The 21299-nt window shown below is 43.0% G+C and overlaps 1 protein-coding gene across 3 annotated transcripts in view; it reads left to right on the plus strand.

Moving 5' to 3' along the window:
- The window catches only part of LOC133387020 (tyrosine-protein phosphatase non-receptor type substrate 1-like), a 170534-nt gene that overhangs the window by 15379 nt on the left and 133856 nt on the right, over positions 1–21299 (plus strand). Inside the window, exon 1 of one of the 3 annotated variants that reach the window (XM_061630911.1) lies at positions 1002–1240. The exons of 1 other annotated variant lie outside the window; for it this stretch is intronic. The gene's annotated coding sequence lies outside the window, so the exon portion shown is untranslated. One more of the 3 variants, XM_061630913.1, reaches the window with a different exon arrangement.

Consider the following 21299-nt stretch of genomic DNA (forward strand, 5'->3'; position numbering starts at 1 on the left):
AATGATAAAATGGGCTGAAGGGAGCTTTGCTTCCTACATTTCTACATGCCAGGCTGCTCTTAAAGGCCCAGAGGCAGGGGCAGGTGACAAACCAATATACAGGTGTTTTGTTCTTGTTTCTTTAGCATTGCTTGTCCTAAAACAATAGTCCCGCCTTCACTTACAAGCACCCCATCAAAGAAAATAAAGGAGGCATCCAGCTTCTGCTAGATTATTTTCCACATTCTCTGACTACCTCTGTGCTAGTCACCAGGGATGGGAGGATGTATCCGTTTAGGTCCTCTCCTTGTCTCATTTTTCCAATCTTTAATTCAGTTCTCTGCATTTCTGCAGCCATTTGTGATTTATTTTTTTTAAAAAATCCTGAAAATCCTTCGGCATTTTAATGAGGATTTCTTCTAATAAACACATTTTTGTGTGCAGTTTTGACTGAAGTACACATTTTTGCAAACAATTTCTCCTAATATAATACATCTTGGATGTTATTTTCATGAATTCTTTTGCACATTTCCCCCTACTATATGCACTTTTGTAAACACTGGTTGGAGAACTGCATTGTAAAATTCAGATAAGTGCAAATATTTAAGGATGGCTGTGTTTCAGTTCTCATATTGTTTGGAAAAGAGCGAATTTGATCGCTTTAAATGAAAACAGAGTTCAATTTCACCTTATCCTTATCAGTCACCAACCATAGAAAAACTTTTAAAAGACCCATTAGCAGCTCAATTACTTGCCAGAGTAAGGAGGATCCAACAATAACCCGGTGACATTATTTCTTCTTGTAAGGAAAAGGGGGAAATCCTGCAGCTGTGCTTCCCACCCATCACACTCTTTAACAGCACCTTAATATCTTTTCTCACTACCTGTTATCTTTCCATTTGCTAGCCTTCTATTAAAGGCAGAGGAGCAGGGCCAGTAAAAAAAGTTGGCAACCCTAAGCATAGCCCCACCCCTTCCTCCTAATATGAGCACTCAGCAGCACACCTGGTTTGTCAAATATATTCCCTTTCCTCCCTTGAAAGATAAGCAATTTCTTTTGGAGCTTCCTTCCTAAAAGAACTCTTACCCTGGAAACTTTGCTCTGCAAGAGCTTATCATTTGTAAATATAGAAAGAGGAAGACCAGCAATAAAATCCCCAATGGAGCGAATCCTGTATTAAGAAAAAGGCCTTTCTGAGCAAAGTCATATTCAAACGGCTCTGATGCTTTGGCTCCAGTAAGAGCTGCCTTTAATAAGCAGGTGAGGCCTTGGGGTTGTATTTGGCGAGAGAGAGATAGACAGAGATAGAGGGAGAGAGGGAGAGAGACGTCTTTCTCATCTCCCTGCAGACAGTTAACCCTATATGGCTGTTGTAGATGGTGGCCATAAATAGATGCAGTTTGCCTCCCCTTCCTCCCTTGGTGGGGGTTATACAAAAGGGCCTGGAATGGTGCTAGGCGCTCACGGAGGGATTTGTTAAAAGAAATCAAGGCAAGTGTGATAAACAGATGCTATTTGTATTTTGTGGCTGTGAAGAAGGTTTCTCATGCTGAATCTTGTACCTGGGTGTGTGTGCATTTTTATTCAGAAATGGGAAGGAGTGCCAGACATATTAAATAAGAGGTGCTGGTGCTTGAGCTTATTTGGGAGTTATGTCTTTCTGGTCTGGAAGACTGGTGTGCTTACTTCCTGGGTGTTTAAGGGCTGGCTGCTCTTACTCAACAGAAAGGGAAAAGAACTTCCAGGGCTGTGGGGCAGGAGAGAGATCTTGGTTAATATGCAATAAGGGTCTGTTGGCATTTCAAAGTGAACCTACCTAATTTGCACTGTGAACTGAAACAGACATCCATCAAAATTCACATTTCTCTGAATTTTGCAATGTAGTTTTTTTAGCTGAGTAAAGTGTACAAAAATGCACAGACTGTGTGCATAAAATGCAGATATTAGTGAAAGTAAAATACAAAAATGCATTCTATTAGGGAAATTGGTTTGCAAAAAATGTGTACATTTCTTTCAGGTGTCTCTTGAAAACCAAACCTTTTAGACAGGCCTTTTAACATTTTTTTCTTCCAACTTACAAATACTTCCAGCACAGCAGTATTTGTAGATGCTCTTATCGTTCTTAATGATGATTTTATTGGTTTTTAATTTTATGATGTCTTTGTATGCTGTAAGCTGCCTTGATATACCTTTATGAAAAGAGGCTTATAAATACTTTGATAAATGAAATAAATAACATTGCATACAAATTTGTGTATATTGGAAGAAATTAGCATTAAAATGCTGGTGAATTTTCAGGAAGAATTTTAAAAAATTGCAAAAATGTGAGTGTGCACTGAACTTGTTTTTTTAAATGAGAAATTTTCAGACCCACTCATTCCTAAATAAGTCTCCAATGAACCCTGGTGTTCAAAGCCATGTCTTTAAGGTTGATTCCTGTCTCAAATTAAGGCTTAGGTAGGGGGTGGGGTCTTATATCTTGGCAGTTTCCCCAACAACTGCCTGGGACAGAATTTGAGGCAGCCTGGAGTACAAATATGGCACCTATCTAACTTGCTGCAGTGGAATGATAGATTATTTGATTATATTTATCAAGGTTCCTTGTTTTGCCAAATGTTTGCCTATTTTGCTAAAGGTGCAGGAGCACCCTTCCCAAAAAGTTGGCAGCCTAATTTTTATCATGTAATTTAGTTCTAAAACTTAGAAAGGCTTAAGCTACTTTTCCAACTGGATGTGTGATAACCAAAAATGTGAACATGGACTTCCTTGATTGTAGGAAAATGTGTACCTTTTATTAGTTTAACGCCTTGGCTGCTGTTGGATTGCGCAACTCTCATGGCAGGTTACAAATAATGCCTTGCCTGGAGTGAAGGAGGATGGAGAGGATTAGGTGTGGAATGGTTTGGTTGTCCTCAGCCATGACCCCCCCTTGTGGTGAAAATAATCAGTTCCTTTCATTGGTTAAAAATCAGTAACCCCATCCCCGCCCTTCCTAGTTTACCAGTGAACAGAGCAGAAATGAAAACCAGAAACATGGAGGCAGCTGTTGCATCTTAGTTGGCCCGGAGACAAAAGACATTCAAGATTCCTAGTCCTTAAGATGGTTCACTAATTTTTGTAGAAACTTTAAATTTGTATTTATCAAGGTATTTATATACTGCCCTCTCATGAAACATCAGGATGGTTTACAGCAACATTCAAAAAACAGTACAGAACAGCCATTAAAATGACCAGAGTGCCTACTGTAGAAAATTTGAAACTGCATAGGCCTGTTAGCATAAAGAAAGTCTTCAAGAGACACCTGAAAGTCAAAAGCGAAGATGTAATAGGGTCACCAAGGAGCCTGGTTAAATCCTCTCAGACCTTATGTTTGGGAACCTATGAATGTTAGTAGAGCCCTTTTGGCCAGACTACATGCCCACAGCTTGGACAGAAAGGCAAATGCCTTCTCTTGTAGTTGCTCTCCAGCATCTGGTATTTAGTGGCTTACTGCTCCTGAGACTGGAGGTTCCATATTGCCATTGTGGCTAATAAACTGTTAATAGACCTTGTCTCCATGAATTCCCCTAGTGACCTTTTAATAAGTGGTGATGTTTTCTACCTGCCGTCACAGGCTTGCAGTCAAAGTAGTTACAGAGCAGTAGATATGTGGATCTGTTCCCACCCCTCCAGTCCTTGTTGTAGGGGATTCAGGTGAGCTGGTGCTTTGTATTAAGCTGGGAAATAATGAGGTTGTTGTTGTGCCTTAATTTGAAATAAGACTGATTAGAAATAATCGCAGGGTATGTTACAATTCATAAAATGGCAATATACAACATAAACCATAAAATAGCAAAAAACCAATGCTCCCTGCAAAATCCAATCTATCTTCACATCTTGCCTCTAGCTGTGCATTTGCTAGTTATCCCTAAGAAGCCTTTATTTGCTTTCTGCCACCATATCTCCCTTCCTTTGTTTTAATATTGGGATAATCTTGTCCTACATTACAGGGTTATTGCAAGGATTATGGTTACTTCCACATCAGGTTCTAATTGTTGTTCTAACACACTGTACAGATTTTTTACCATCTCCCCTGGGAAACTGCTCCCATGTTTGGCCTTTATGGGCTTATAACCAAATGCAGACTTAATAGTCTGCAAGTGATAGAGGTTAAGGTATAATATGATGGCCGGTGAAGGTTAAGCAGACGTTGCCCTGCTGGATGTCTTAAGGTAAAGGACATGGCTCACTTTCTCCTAGAATGTCCTTTATACTCAAACTTAAGAATTCAATATCTTATACCCCTCATACCTTTGAAAATAAAATTGTATTTTCATGGGCAGGAACAGATTACTGTGTGACTTATTTGGTTGCTAAATATGTTAAACTAGCCCTACAGAGCAGGAAGGTTGGTATTTCCTCTGGTGATTATATGTTCCTAGAGCTGTATTAATTGAAATAATATTTGTATGATTTTTGTATGGTTATACAACTGACTTACCTTATTTTTTTTAATCTTTGTTTTTAAACTGGCCTTTTATGCATATGTTGTTGTTATTGTTTTATGTATATGCAAAAAGCAAGGTTGGCTGTTGTGCAATAACGTGGATTACTGGATTATGGACATAATGTATGAGAAATGTCAAATGTTCAAAGCAAATCACATTCATAAATAAGACCATGTTGGTCATTGTGAACATGGGAGCCAAGGATGGGGAATTGTTCTGGATTAAGGAGCACAGAGTGATCTTGTGTAGGTGGTACCAGAAAGGTATCCACCTCCTCGCCATTCCTCCTGTAAGCAATGCTCTCCTCAACTTGAGGCTCTGTTGTAATTGGCATCTCTCTCTCCTTTCTCAATCTGGCAGAAGGGCAATTTTTCTCATCAAGTAACATATTGTTTGGTACATGCTCCCATCACGTCAACTAATTTAAGCGCTGCACCTTCTGCATATCCCAGGCATCAGTTAGTTCAGTTTGGCATGGTACCTAATGAGGCTGGAACCACATGTGCTTTCAAGTTGCTGTGGTCGGGGAGGTGTGTGTGTATGAGTGGAGCTTGCTATGTGGAATAATTTAAAAAGAGGTTTCCGCATGGCAACCGTATCCTTGCACCAGCCGAAAGCTAAGTCCGTTACAAGTGGCAATTTATAAGCCCTGCCTAGAGATGCGTTTCCAAACTTGGCCTTCCCAAACTCTCTGCCCTACTTGCGAGTAGAGAAATGGGGCGAACCACTTCACGGAATTTCTTCAGAGGGACAGAAATTCTCCGAGGGTTTCCTGAGGGTGAAGCACACTGCTTTTTTGCTTTTTCCCAGTAACGATGATTTATTGGATTTTTTACCCACCCTTCGCCATAAGGTTGTGTGTGTTATGTGCCTTCAAGTTTATTACGACTTATGGTGACCCTATGAATCGGCGACCTCCAATAGCATCTGTCGTGAACCACCCTGTTCAGATCTTGTAAGTTCAGGTCTGTGGCTTCCTCTATGGAATTGATCCATCACTTGTTTGGCCTTCCTCTTTTTCTGCTCCCTGCTGTTTTTCCCACCATTATTGTCTTTTCTAGTGAATCATGTCTTCTCACTATGTGTCCAAAGTATGATAACCTCAGTTTCATCATTTTAGCTTCTAGTGATAGTTCTGGTTTAATTTGTTCCAACACCCAATTATTTGTCTTTTTTGCGATTCCATGGTATGCGCAAAGCTCTCCTCCAACACCACGTTTCAAATGAGTTGATTTTTTTCTCTTATCCCCTTTTTTCACTGTCCAACTTTCACATCCATGCACAGAGATTGGGAATACCACAGGATCATTCAGACTTTGGTGTTCTGTGATATGCCATAAGATTACAGCAACATAATTAAAATCGGTCCAAATACTTTACAGTCGGAAGGATAGGGTGGGTCCTCAAATATATATATTATATATGTCTCAGGTGTCAAAGTCTGGGTAACAAGGTGTGTCTTCAGCATGTGACCAAAGCTGTACAAGCTGCAGAATGAAGGTTCCAGAAGGTGCCGCCCTGGGCTTCTATGGGGAGGAAGGGTGGGATATAAATGTAATATAATAGTAATAATAAATAAGATGTACTTCTCTCTGTGTGAGAGAGATCCCAAGCAAATCAGGATGACTGCTCAATCAACAGGCAACCTGGAGGAGCCCTGGCTTGCAGTTTTTGTGTACGTGTATCATTGTGGGAAGTGTGAATTTGGCAGGTTTGCCTTTAAATGCAAATTGAAGTGAATTTCTCCTCCCCAGTCCCTAGTGGCCACTTACGCATCACTCAAAGGGGGGAAATGCATAATATTGTTAAAGGACAAAAGAGGACATGTGCTAACTTATATATACAAAGAGAGAGATGAAAATGTAGAAATAATTGCTATGATTTCTAGAAATGCTGTAATTTAAGCTAGAAATTCAATACATCTCATCATAGTAGGGAAGACTGCAACCGACTAACCTGTGTGCCTGCTCAGTCTGCTGTCTAGGTGCTCACTTTGGATGGGTGACTTCACCACCACCCCCGACTGTTCTCCTTTATTTAAAAAAATAATCTTTATTGCATTTTAAATTTACGTATACACAAAATAAGACATTTTTTCCCGCGACTCTCCCCCTCCCTCCACAGGTGGCCTTTCCGCTGTAACAAAATATCTCATAAATCACTTACAATACAGCTTCGAGATTTATACAAAACAGATGTCAACATACAACCAAATACAAAATTTCTCTGAACATTCATATAATATGGAATGCTGCAGGGACACTCGTTTTCATTATGTTCATTTGTGTACCTAACCAAACAATACCAGTCTGAGGGAAATGTGTCCTTTCATGTCTTTCCTGCTTCCAACCTTAGATTATTAGTTAATTTTTCAGCGTAATCTGCCAGATTTTATTATACCATGATTCCAGAGTTGCCCGCTCTAGATTTTTCCAAAAAAGAGCCACTACTAGCCGTGTCCCCATCAACAGATAATTAATCATTGGCTTAAACAGCTCACACTTTCCCTTCTTAGGGTTCTTTATTCTTAAACCGGACTTGGACAGGACAACCTCAAAGAGAGAAGCATCCTCTGACAGTCCTTCAAAGAGAGCACTGACCGCAGTAAAGCAGGGACACATGCCCACCCTAGGTGGGGCCAAAGCTTGGAAAAGTTATTTTTTTAAAACTACAACTCCCATCAGCCCCAGCCAGCATGGCCACTGGAGTGGGCTGATGGGAGTTGTACTTCAAAAAAGTAACTTTTCCAAGCTCTGGATGGGGCTAAATATCTCGGGGCTCACACATGCAAGGAGCCACATTGACACTGGCTGAGGCGCTTCCAGACAACCTCTTTATAGAGCAGTGGTTCCCAAAAGTTTTTCCCCTCCCGGACCCCTTGAAAATTGCTGGTGGTCCTGGGGGAACCACTTAATTGATTTTTCTGCCTGTTGCAGCAATTGTAATGCGCTGTGCTAGATGCTAAAATATTTTTTTTTAAAAAAAAATTATGGAATTCAGATATTAAAACAATAAAATGCAGTAACAAATAAAAGAAGCAATAAAAATACAGTTGAAAATCGATATGAATATTTGAATGTGACGGATGTAGCTTTTTGTTAAAATAAGGTCCTGTCTCCCGTGAACCACCTGAATGAAGCTCATGGACTGGTGGTCCACGGACCACACTTTGGGACCCCGGTGACAGAGCATTCATGCTGATTTGTTTGCAGAGAGATGAGACGACGTTGGCTGTTTAGTGAGCATTCTTTCTGATGTGTTTGTGGGGAGGTTAGATGAAGATACGTCAAAGCCAGTGTCATCCCTCACTTTCCAGTGCCCTTCCCCATCGCTTTCCTAATCGCAACAAGTCAGATCTTTGGGGAAGTGGGTTTGCTGTGTAAGACCTCCCAATTAACTATAATTGTGCAACCTGAATTTGCTGGTATATGACTGAATCCCCACCCGGAAATAAGGACAGTCTGGAAGCACCCTCACTGGCAGCAGACAGGGAGGTCTTGAATGAGCATCCAGTCCCCAACCCTCTCAGACTTACAGTTTCTGATGTGTGTGTGGGGGTGCCTTGTGTTAATTAGGTCGGGGGAAAGCAAGATAATTTTGACTTGTTAGGGAGCAGAACTTCATTGGTGCCTTATCTTGTGCTTAGCAGTATTACCTGTTTTGTTTACTGCAATTTGCCTTTACCTGGATGCTAAGGCTGTAACCCAATACATGTCTACTTAGAAGTAAGCTCGATTGGGTTCAATAGGACTTACTCCCAGGTAAGTATGTATTAGATTGCAGCCTAAATCTTGTTTTACTTGGAGCACATTTTGGGAGTTTAAATGCATCTATATTTTTGCTTTGGGACCATAAATGATGATTTGATAAGAAGCAGGGGAACTGTGGAAAGGGAGGGATCAGAATCATTCCACTTGCTGGAGAGTTTCTGCCACTGTAATTGCACTAGATCTTTGCCTGAAATCATTATGCTGGTTTGGTCCTGCTGAGTGAGAATTGAAAGCTTCCACTAGTTCTTCTGTGCCTTTTAAAATTGGTGTGTTTGAAATGTATGGTCACCTTACAAGCTGAGGCTGGTGTCCTCCTGGCTGTCTGAATACAGAATGATAATAAGAACCCCACTTCAAAAGCTTAAGGCTTTAAGAATGGCACTCCAATTCTTTTCTTTTTAAATAGTCTTGCATTTTTCTCATCTTCAGAACTGGCTGAGAAGATCTGGAAGAGCAGAGTGTCTACTAGCGATGGGATGATCTGTCCATTTCGGTTGTCTCCCTTTCTCATTTTTTGCAATCTTAAAGTCGGTTTTCCGGGTTTCTGCAGCAATTTGTCATTATTTTTCTTTTAAAAAATCCTAATGAAAATTCTTCAACCTTTTAGTGCGGATTTCTTCTAATATATACATTTTTATCTGCCATTTTGACTAACATACAGATTTCTGCAAGAGGTTCCCCACTGCTGTTATGCTCAAGATAGCAGCCCCAGTGGTGGTGGGGAGAGGGGGCAGGAGGAGCAGCCCTGCTCTTTGAGGGCAAGGCTAAATGCATAGCTCTGCAGCCCTTTTTACCACATCTTGCCCTCTACACATAAGTAACAGCCTACCCTTGGAGTTTGTTTATATGAAGCTAGTAGCCTTGCTCTTCACACCTTTTAGCATATGAAAGGTATATAAATCAATATAATTAATAATAAACTGGGAACCTAGGAAGCTGCTTTATACAGAGTTAGACCACTCGTCCATCTAGCTAAGTATTGTCTACACTGACTGGCAGCAACTCTCCAGAGTTTCAGAGGGGATTTCTTCCAGCCCTACCTGGAGACACCAGGGATTGAACCTGAGACCTTCTGCATGCAAAGTGGATGGGGGAGAAATGTGATTTGGTTCGCATATAAAGCCAGATTGATCAAATTCTCACTTTCCAAACGATGAAAGGACCAAAACACAGACATGCTGTGTTTATCCCAGGCTGTGGTCTGGAGGCACATAAGGCCAGCTCCCTGCTGAGGTCTGGTCAGTGCCTGGATGGGAGACTGCCTGGGAACCATAGGTAAGCCGCCTTGGGTTTCATGAAAAGAAAAGTGGGGTATAAATGTAAAAAATAAATAATGCTTTGAAATTTGCATTTGTCTGAATTTTGCGATTCAGTTCACCAACTTAGCAATGTTTACGAAAATGCATACATTAGGGAAAAGTGTGCGTAAAAATGAATATATTGGTGAAAATAACATACAAAAATGCCTTTTGTTAGCAGAAGTTGCTTACAACAATGTGTACATTAGTAAAAACTGCATATAAAATGTTTAGTAGGAGAAACTCTCACTAAACTTCTGGAGAATTTTCATGGGCATTTTTAAATAAAAAAATATCGCAGATTGCTGCAGAAATGTGAAGAGCCGAATTTAACACTGGAAAAATGAGAAACTGGGAGAACTGAAATGAACAGATTGTTCCATCCCTAATGGGGGGGGGATATAACAAAAGGAGTCGCTGTTCCGTAACTTACCGCGTGTGATAGTTAATCCAGCCCGGCTCATTATTTGTACTTAGTCTTGCCAATTACATGATAGAATTGAAGGCAGTGTAGCATTGAGTAGCAGTGGAGGCCTGTTGTCTCCGTGCCCTGCTTGTGGGCTTCTCAGAAGCCTCTGGCTGGCCCCTGAAGGAAACAAAATGCTGGACTAGGTGGTGAACTGGTGGCCGCCGCATGTTACTAAACTACATCTCCCAGCCAGGGTGGCCAAAAGCCAGGGATGATGGGAGTCTTACTTTAGCAACACCTAGAAGACCTCAGGTTCCTTGGCCCTGAGATAGATTCTCTCTCTGACCCAGCAGGGCTCTTCTTATTCCCTTATGTAAAACCAGGAAGGTTGGGAGAGACTTGCAGGACATCTGGCCTATCCTGTTTTTAATAGCCTATCTAGTCAGTAGCCTCCGTATCTTACCATGTAAGTGGGTGTTTTCTTTTGGTGGCAGTGGGCCCCTCAGTGAAATTCTGCTCCTGGCTTGAGGAAAAGAGAAAAGGGATTTCTTGGGCATGAAAAAATGGAAATGGCTGCCTTCAAGTCGATCCCAACTTACGGCGACCCTATGAATAGGGCTTTTATGGTAAGTGGTATTCAGAGGGGGTTTAGCATTGCCTCCCTCTGAGGCTAGTCCTCTCCAGCTGGCTAGGGCCTGCTCAGCTTGCCACAGCTGCACAAGCCAGCCCCTTCCTTGTATGCAACTGACAGCTGGAGGGCAACTGGGTTCCTTGAGACTATGCAGCTTGCCCACGGCTGCACAGGTGGCAGGGCATGTAACCCCTGAGCCACTCCCTGTGGGGTGATCTTTAGCTGGCCCTTGAGCTCCAGGAGACACGAGTGGGGCTTTGAACTCACAGACTCTGGACTCCCAGCCAGGCTCTCCTCCCAGGAACATGCAGGTATACATTATACAGAGTCAGATTATTGGTCCATCTGGCTTGCTGTTGTCGACACTGGCTGGCTGTGGCTCTCCAGGGTTTCGGTCCAAACCCTATTTGGAGATGGCAAGGATTGAACCTGGGACCTTCTGCGTTCACAGCAGACACTCTCCCACTGAGCTACAACCTTCCTTTAGGACCATAGGGAGCTGACTGTCAGTCAGTGACTGATACATAGTTGCACAGATTGGTCCACCTAGCTCCATACTGTCCACACTGACTGGCAGTAATTCTGCCATTGCCAGCCCTGCCAAGGCTTGAACCATGATGGCTGTGCTCTGCCACCCTAGTCAGAGGCAGCATGCTTCTGAAAACCAGTTGCCAGAAGCCTCAGGAGGGGAGAGTGTTCTTGCACTCGGGTCCTACTTGTGGGCTTCCCCCAGGCACCTGGTTGGCCACTGTGAGAACAGGATGCTGGACTAGATGGGCCACTGGCCTGATCCAGCAGGCTGTTCTTATGTTCTTTAACCGGAGAGCCTTTGGATGCAAAGCAGATGTTCCGCTGCTGAGCCACAGACCTGCCTTCCCAGCTGGGGATACTGATGGTAAGGATTAGTGTCAAAAGGAAGAAGACTGATGGACACAGAGAGAATTTTCTGCACCCAGGCTTTAAATAAGAAGGCTCGAGTCAGCTCGCTTCATGCAACCTGAGTAGGCCGACAATAGTATTTAGCGTCTGGCAGTGGGAGCCCGCCCCGATGCGGCATACATGAGCAAGCTGCCTGCTAGCTGTGGGTGTTAGATTCCTGGGGGAAGGTACTAATTATGGCATTATGTTTCCTGAAAGATGCCACCACTTGTCTCTGGTGCAGCACCGAAGGAGCAGCAAAGAACTCTGCTTTCATCTTGAACTGCTTATTAAGAAGGGGCACAAAAGCCTCCCAAAGTGAGGGAGGGTTAGAAGCGAAGGCTTGAATTCTGCCCCGCAAAGACACAGAATGGGCGGAACCTCAGAGAGGCAGTCGGAGTTGCACACTTGGCCTCTTTCATTAAGACTCCCTGGGGCGACGTGTGTGTGCGCGTGTGTGTTTTGCTTGCCTCTTTTATTTTGAAATGTGAAAGTGGGCCCTTTTAGTCTTTATCCCACTGTTTCATTTAGTGCTATGAATCTATATGCTCCCACAAGCGGTAGGGGAGAAATTCAATGCAATTTGCATATAAAGGCGAACATACCGAATTTGCACTTTTAAAACAACATGTGAACCGAAACTCGGCCGTCTTTCAAAATTTGCACTTCTCCCATTTTTGGTTCTCTCTCTTTCTCATTTTTCCAATCTTAAATCCTGTTCTCCACATTTCTGCAGAAATTTGCAATTTTTAAAAAACGAAATCCTCCTGAAAATTCTTCACCATTTTAGTGCAAATTTGTCCTAGTAAATACATTTTTTGTAGGCAGTGTTGACTAAGGCACACATTTTTTGGCAAACAATTTCTCTTAACATGATACAGTTCCGTACATTATTTTCAGGAATACGTTCATTTTTATGCACACTTTCCCCTAATACGTGCATATTTGTAAACATTGGTTGGGTAACTGCATTTCAGCATTCAGATAAGCGCGGATTTTGAAGGATGGCTGTGTTTTGGTTCTTGCATGGTTTTAGAAAGTGCGAATGTGATAGATTTAACTTTAGATGTAAGTTGAATAAAATTTCTCTTCCATCCCTACACCTGAATCAGAAAATCCCAGGAGCCCCTTTCTATTTTCCTTGAGTTAAAATACGGCCGTAATGAATGTAATAAGTAAAACTTGCTGCCCTTTCATGGCAATCACACTTACCTCCCTGAGGCAGCTGCCTCCCCAACATGCGCATGCATACACCCGTTATAGGGTTTGCACTGTGGCTGTACCAGTTTTGACATCTTTTCTCCATCCCAATCAGGAAAATATTCATAAACTTCAGAGGGAGCAGGGTAGTTTCCAGACCTGAAAGTGGTTTGACTTTCGGCATATGGAAATTATTACTGATTTTATCTCATTTATGAATTGCTTCTCATGAGGTATCCCGAAGTGATTTACAATGTAACAACATAACAGTAATAACATATATATCATAGAATAGAATAGTAGAGTTGGAAGGGGCCTATAAGGCCATCAAGTCCAACCCCTTGCTCAATGCAGGAATCCAAATCAAAGCATTCCCGACAGAGGGCTGTCCAGCTGCCTCTTGAATGTCTCCATATATACACACACATACACTCGCACACAATTTTAAACAATTAAACATATAAAAACAGTTTAAAACAACAGCACGTATGTAAAATCAGTTCAAATCCAAAACAGATACCAACTGGGCTAAACCTTTTCGAAGACTTGTTGAAAGAGGAGCATCTTTGGCAGGCACCGGAAGGACAATAGCGATGGCGCCTGTCTGATATGAAGTGGAGGGATGTTCCGAAGGGTAGGTACTGCCATATTATAGGCCCAATTCCAACCAGTGCTGGTGCCAGGCATGACTGGGCCCTTGGGCACCAGCCTGCCCTGGATCCACAGTGCTGTAGCCCAAAGGCTGCACGGGGCTGATAAGCCCGCCTGCATGCTCCAACTACCTCTTGTGTCATGGGAATGATCTGTATGTGTAGCACGCATGCCTGCCATCAACCAAGATAGCAGTAGGGGTGTCAGCCCCTTAGAGAAGCCCCCGCCACCAACCTGGGTGATAGCAGGCATGTACACACAGCACACACGATATTCACACTGACAGGAGAGGTAGGTGGGGCAGTCAGGCAGGCTTATTGAAGCCCGTACTGTCTGTATTGGGGGGTGCCTGGGAGCTCCTCTCTGCGATCCACAGCAGAGGCAGGTTGCAGGATCTGACACTACCACAGATCACAGAAAGGAAGAGCCACCCTCCCACCGTAAGGAGGGGCCCTCGGCCAGGGTCCACTCTGGCCGCCCTGTGGCACCAGCCCTGATTCCAACATTGTGTGGAACGGACCTCCTGATGGGATGGTTCTGCAGGATGCCGAATGAACAATGATCATTTGGGTATGTATAAGATGAGGTGATATTTTAGATATCCTGGTCCCCCCCTATATAGGGCTTCACGTACCAGTACCGGTACCTTGAAGCTAGCCCAGTAGCTAAGTGGCAGCCAGTGCAATTCTGTTAGATAAATTTTTAAACTAAAGAATATATGCACTTCCATCTGGAACAATCTGGTTTTTCTGGCTTTTTGCATTGCTTTGATGAGCAGCAAAGCCAGTTTGAACAGAGTTGATAGAGGAATGGATGGAAATGTGTGCACATCCTGGGAAGTGAAGCCTCTCTTAAAACACATCTAGATCATTTCCAGCTCTCTTAACCTACTCCTTGTCTCTAGACTTCTTTAAATGTGTTTCCTATCTCTGTCTTGTCATCTCTTTTGGTTTGTAGATGAGAATCTCTCCATTACTTTTCCTGCTCAGATGTGCTTTTGAGTGAGCTCCTCGTTCTTCCCCCTTGCAGGGTGTTAGGCAAGCAATATTCCCAGGGGCTCCCCCCCCCACTCCAGCACTCAATAAGATTCCCTTTCTAAATCATCTTCCTGCAGCACCATCTCTCCGCTTTCTAATTGTCACAATGCAGGTTGTCTGAAACTTCCAGTGTGGCATGCAGGGAACAGTCCAGACATGCCGAAGTCAAACAGCCCTCCTGAAATTCTCTCTCACACATTCCCTTTCTATATATAACCACCGGAGAGGCTAAAGAAGACAGCTGGTGTTCTGCACTGGCAGAATATAGCCTCTTCCAGTTGTGGCCAAATTGGGCCCAATGTGGGAAATCCAGGATCTGATCTCTGATCTCCTCAGTCCTTTTTTTAAAATTTGCATAAGAGCAGTGATAGAGAGAAGTTGGACTGGAGTTGCAAGCACTAGGGAAGCAAGGAGTGTTGATGAAACTTTGGTCTGTCGTGGATTGGCTTCTCTGAAATCCCTCTTGAAGAGGGACCGTAAATCAGCAGCCAAGTACATGTTGTGTGTACAAAAAGTCTTGCATTCAATCCCTGCTCTGGCATCTCCAATTTTTTTTTTAAAGGGTCAGGTAGCAAGTAATGGGAGACAGCGATTTCCGTTCTGGCCTCTCTGCAACACAGTCAGTGCTGTTTCTGTTCTGCTGCAGTATGGGTTTCGCCAAATGCTATGTTATTTGTCTCGTTGTCTGCACTGTTTCACATAATTATGTATGTTAAGTTGCACATTTGGATTAATTGTTTCCACACAATTTATGTTCTTGCAAAGGCCATTCATTTCAATGGAAACAATTTACATGGGGCGGTGAGGACATCATCAATTATGTATTGTTTGCAGACCGAAAACAATTGATTGGTATTCACTGGATGGATATCTGTTCTGGAAGTAGGATGAATAAGCAAACGTTGACAATTTCAGTCCCCGTTTCCATTTCTATCAGAATTCTCTGACATCTCTAAATGGAACAGACCTGTGTCTGAGACCCTAGAGAATTACTGCCAATTGGAGCAGACAGATCTAACTGAGTAGGTGGCTCACTGGAAGCTTCATAGGCTCTCATTTCAGCCAGGAGGGCCCCCAGCTCAGTTGCATGGTAGAGCACCTGCTTTTCAGACAGCAGGTCCCAGGGTCTGCAACTGTTACAAGGGTATATCGGGTGTGGGGAACCTTCGGCCAGATGTTGCTGAACTACGACTTCCATCATCCCTGGCCATTGGCTGTGCCATGTACAATTTATGGTAAGAGCTGGACTAATGTCAGTGCCCACCAACTAATGTTCTTTGGCTACCATAAGTGTGTCTTTCTTAGCCAATCTTTGGTTAAGCTTTTTGATTGCACTTCCTGTGAACAATAAGAATGTAAGAAGAGCCTTGCTGAGTCAGACCAAGGGCCCATCTAGTCTTGTTTATTTATTTTATTTAGTTATTATTTGATTTATATCCTGTCCTTCCTCCCAGCAGGAGCCCAGGGCAGCAAACAGAAGCGCTAAAAACACTTTAACACATCATAAAAACAGAATTAAAATACATTAAAACAATGTTAAAAACATTTTTTTAAAAAAGCTTTAAAAACATCTTTAAAAAGGGTTAAAACATTATTAAAAAAACATATTAACAAGCAATTCTAACACAGACGCAGACTGGGATAAGGTCTCTACTTAAAAGGCTTGTTGAAAGAGGAAAGTCTTTGAATGGGGCCGAAAAGATAGCAGAGATGGTGCCTGCCTAATATTCAAGGGGAAGGAATTCCACAGGGTAGGTGCCGCCACACTAAAGGTCCATTTCCTATATTGTGCAGAACAAACCTCTTGATAATATGGTATCTGCAGGAGGCCCTCACAGCAGCCAACCAAATGCCTATGGGAAGCCCGACAGCAGGACCCGAGTGCAATAGCACTCTCCCCACACACTCTTGTGATTCTGAGGAACTGGCATTGAGAGGCTTACTGCCTCTGACAGGTTTATTGCCAAGTCGGACTCGGGTAATAATGTGAAAGATTGGTTTCACCCTCAAAGGTCTGTAAGAAATAAAAATAAAAGTATCCGGGAGTTTGCCCCTAGGGCTTCTATAGAAATATGTCTTCTCCATTGGCCGAAATGACACTTTCAGATAGTGTGTGCCTTTCAAAAACAGTGTAAAGTCTTCTATTCCTTTCTTCAACTTCCTCCTTTAACAGTGGTTTGAAAATGGAAATGGACTGCCTTCAATTCGATCCTGACTTATGGCGACCCTATGAACAGGGTTTTTGTGGTAAGCGGCATTCAGAGGGGTTTTTACCATTGCCTTCCTCTGAGGCTGAGAGGCAGTGACTGGCCCAAGGTCACCCAGTGAGCTTCATGGTTATTATTTATTATTTATTTAATTTTGTATCCCGCCCTTCCTGCCTTTCCTCCTAGCTGGAGCCCAGGGCGGCAAGCAAAGCACTAAAAACACTTTAAAACATCATAAAAACCGATCTTAAAATACATTCAAACAAAACAGCATTAAAAACATTTAAAAAAACAACCTTAAAAAGGGTTAAAAACATTATTAAAATATATTAAGCTTCTGACACAGATGTGGAGATTTGAACCCTGGTCTCCCCAGTCATAGTCCAGCACTCTAACCACTATGCCACAGTGGCTCTCACAACACTGGTTTAGTCTCCAGCAGTTCTAATACAGGTTAACCTGTACTAGGTAAAGAGCTACATTAGGGTCAGAGCTTGGAGAAGTTACTTTTTAAAAACTACAGCTCCCATCAGCCCCAGCCAGCATGGCTACTGGAGTGGGCTGATGAGAGTTGTAGTTCAAAAAAGTAACTTTTCCAAGCTCTGTTATACCAACATTAGTTAAAGGACTTTCTCATACTAGAGCCGTTTAGCACTGTTGAGAAATTCTGTTTTCACAATCAGCTGGAAGCAAAATTTAAAAAGGTAGTTCTACATAGCAGTTGATATAGCTCTCTATTATCTGGCAACACCTGTCCCATGGACAAAATCCTTCTGAAATGTTTACTCAGAAGAGAGTCTCATATAGCAAAGCCACTTGAATTAGAAGCTTTCTCCTTGTGGTTTTTGCCCCTTTAATTGCTTTCTGTTCCGTAGGAATGAAGCATTATTAAGTTGTCCCTTAATTAGTCACTTCCTGTGCTGCTGGTAGGGAAGATCTTTAATTACTCCTTTCCTTTTTTGGGGGGGTTAATTCCAAAATAAGTCATTTCAGAATTTTAAAAAGTAGAGGAAAATGAGAGGAAACTAGTAATTAAAGGCTCCTCCTGAGATCAGGAATTGAGTATACTATGCCCTTGAGGAACAATTCCAGACGCAGAAGCGCAAAGAGAAAGCTTCTAAATAAAAGTACAGCAGCCCTGAGAAGCCATAATAGTGCTTTTCCAGACCGTACTGCAACTGTTTGTTGGTTGTTGTTGTTTTTAAAAAAATCTCCACAAATTAGGTTGGAAAGGATGGGAGGAAATGGCACAACAACAGGCCGGCAATAACATTGTCTGAATTCTCCATAAACGTTAAGTGAACAACTCCAGACTAAACTGCATTATGGAAGGAACTGAATCCATGCTCTGCAGTTCCACATTCACTATCCAGCCCACCTCTATTGAATCTTTGGGTTAGTCACATTTATTACACTAGATTATGAGGGGTTTGAATTCCTGGAGAATAGCAGTATAATTTCTTTTATACACTAATGTACGGGGTTTTTTTGAATAACAATAACACTGAATTGTAAAATGCGAACACAACAAAGGGGGACGCTACAGCAGGACTGAGAAGCTGGAAAAATTACTGACGGAGGATGTCAAGGACTTGCCGTTCTTTTCATATAGAGAGTATACCAGCATCATTTTCTGAAATTTCCAATTGAGATGTTAATACAGTCTTTTCCCATATCAGGCAGAGGCTTGAAATGCTGCTTCAGAGGCAAATTGGTTTGAGGGTGATTTTGCAGATACTGTTGGTCTTGATCTGATAGCTCTGTCTCCTCCTCCTTTCATACTCTCCCCCTCCTGTCTGTTTGGCTATGCTGAACCCACGGAATTCGCTCCCACAAGAGGTAATGAGGGCCACCAGCTTGGATTATTTTAAAAGTGGTTTAGGCACATTCATGAAGAATAAGGCTATCAATGGCTACTTGCCACGAGGGCTCTGTGCTTCCTCCAGTTCTGGAAGCAGCGTGCCACTGAGTACCGGTTTCTCAGAGCAGGGAGGATGCTGTTGCGCTAAGGTCCTTCCCATGATGGGCATCTAGTTGGCCACTGTGAGAAGAGGGTGCTGGACTAGATGGGCCTCTGGCCTGATCTAGCAGGGCTCTTCTAATGTTCTCTTAAATGAACAAAAATGATGTAAGAGTACTTCTGACCATGTACGGAATGCCCATGTTCTCTCCAATGAACACCGGCAGCCTGTCCCCATGGGCTTTTAAATAAGAATAGGGTAATCTTCCAGAGCAGAGATCAGGGTTCCCATTCAATCTTTAGGCCCAGCTTCTCTCTTTAGAAATTATGCATTGTCCCTCCTACCAGCAGCACCGAGAGAACATTGCAAACACACACCTGTGCGCCTTTTAAAGCTTTTCATGCTACTCTCACACCACTGCTAAACATATGCTGCTGCTCCCAGCTCACTTCCACCTCTGGCCACTTACCTTAGAAACAAGGGCCACCAGGAATCCTGAGGTTCAAACCGCGATAACCAGGAGGTAGAGCCAGAGAGTTCAAAGGCAGAGCCTGTTGGAGCGGGGGGCTGAGCCTGGCACAACTTGGTAATTTTCATAAGCAGGCATATTTCATACCATATTTCAGAATTATGTTGGTAATTTCCTTAAGAGTCCTGCTCGATCAGGCTGAGGGGCCCCCACCTAGTCCAGCATTCTGTTCTCACAGAGGTCAACCAGATGATTATGGGAGGTCCTCAAGCAGGTCCTGAATACAGCAGCACTTGTCCTGTTTGGTAGTTTAAAAATATGTGTGAAATAGGAATAGTTTTGTGGTCCTATTTCTTAGCGGAGACATAAATGCAAGCAGCAGGATGAGAATCAACCAGTCCACTCTTTCCCTCAGACACAAATAATAACAGATGCAATCTTCTTAAGTAAACGATAAAGAATGTTTACTCACGACCTTTCATATGTTCAGGAAACATAGGCTCTAGCTTAGGTGAAAGAAAAAGGAATCCATTAGCCTTTTGGTAGTGATGCTCTCAGGAGAGCATCTTCCATGCTGCCTCTCCCAGAGGCAAAATGTAGTAGCAATGGTGGATATGCAAGAAACCCAGACAAAGGAGGAGGAAGCCAGGTAACTAACCCCACCCATTAGGAAGTTACATCATGCTAAACAGGTACATGGGATATTTCCCAAATATCCCTTAAAGGGAACATGCAAGTTTGCTTATTCTAACATGTACCACTTGTGATTCCCAGCAGCTGGCCTTCAGATGCATACAGCCTCTGACAGAGGGGGTAGAACATAGCCACCCACCTGGATGGCTGTAAAAGGTTAGACAAATTCATGAAGGAAAAGGCTCTCAGTGGCTCCTAGCCATGACGGCTATCATTGCATATCATGAGACCAAGTGCCAAGTTCAACTGTGCACTATGTGAAGAAGTAGTTTCTTTGGTCTGTCCTGAATCTTTCAGTCCTTTGGAATCTTCCAAAGAGATAATTTCTAGAGGCCTTATGTGTATTTATGTGCCCAGTTCTTTAAAAAAATATTTCTATTAAATCCATTTGGAATTTCATCATCTACGTTTTTTCCTTTTAACATCCTGGGGTTCCCCCCTCCTTTTCTCACCTCTGCCTCTTTGGATGCCATCCACTCCTACCTTTTGTCAGAAAGCACCATCCTCTGCCCTGGGGTGTTGGAGCAGGACTGGCCCTACCAGTAGGCAGAGTGAGGCAACTGGCTTAGGTGGCAAATGCTAGGGGAGCAGTGTTAGCTCTCCAACAACTCCTATCTGCTAGAGGACAATGCTGGGTGGCCCTTGTGACTTGCCTTGCACCCCCTAGGCTAGCCAGCCGCCCTCAGGAGCCCTTGGGAGCAATGGAGGACACAACCCCATTACCAAAAAGATTGTCTCACCCCTTAATATATACCCAGGTGACACTGCGCTCTGCAGGTGAGGGCCTCTTGCAGATTCCATCTTATCAAGAGGTCTCTTCCGCACAGATTAGGAAGTGGACCTTTAGTGTAGTGGTACCTACCCTTTGGAATTCTCTCCCCTTAAATATTAGACAGGCGCCGTCTCTGTTGTCTTTTTGACACCAACTGACCTTCCTCTTTCAAGAAGCCTTTTAAGTAGAGATCTTTCCCAGTCTGCAGAAGGGTAGGATATAAATTTTATTATAAATAACAACCACCAGTATTTGAATTCAGTTGTAACTGCCAGTCCTGTCAACTTTTGTACGTTGAATTGAGTGCATGTATCAACTTTGCTTCAGGCAAAGTAAAGTGTTCTGGTCCAGTTCTGGGCAGCTAGCTCCGGCTGCTGACTAGTAGTGGAGGGAAATGTTCTTTGCACATGCTCAGGTGCGTTTTTCTTTCCTACTACAATTTGCCATTCCAGGCTGAATCCAGTTTTTCTTAGTCCAGGCCTTTCTCAACCTACATGATGGGTTCTCTGTTCCTTCAGAAGATAAGGCTGCTGGTGGCTTTCTAACCCTGATGGCTATGTTGCACCTCCGCTGTTGGAGGCAGGATGCTTCTTCTGAATGCCAGTTAATGGAAACCCCAGGAGGGGAGAGTGCTCTTGCGCTTCGGCCCTGCTTCAGGCTTCCTTCAGGCACCTGGTTGGCCACTGTGAGAAGAGGATGCTGGACTAGATGGGCCACTGGCCTGATCAACAAGCTTTTCTTACGTTCTTAAAAATGAGAAGCATAGTGTCTGTACATTTTGCCTCATATTTCAGGTTCACAAAACCTCTCTCTTTT

Source organism: Rhineura floridana, chromosome 6 (genome assembly GCF_030035675.1).
Source record: "Rhineura floridana isolate rRhiFlo1 chromosome 6, rRhiFlo1.hap2, whole genome shotgun sequence".
Taxonomy (NCBI): domain Eukaryota; kingdom Metazoa; phylum Chordata; class Lepidosauria; order Squamata; family Rhineuridae; genus Rhineura; species Rhineura floridana.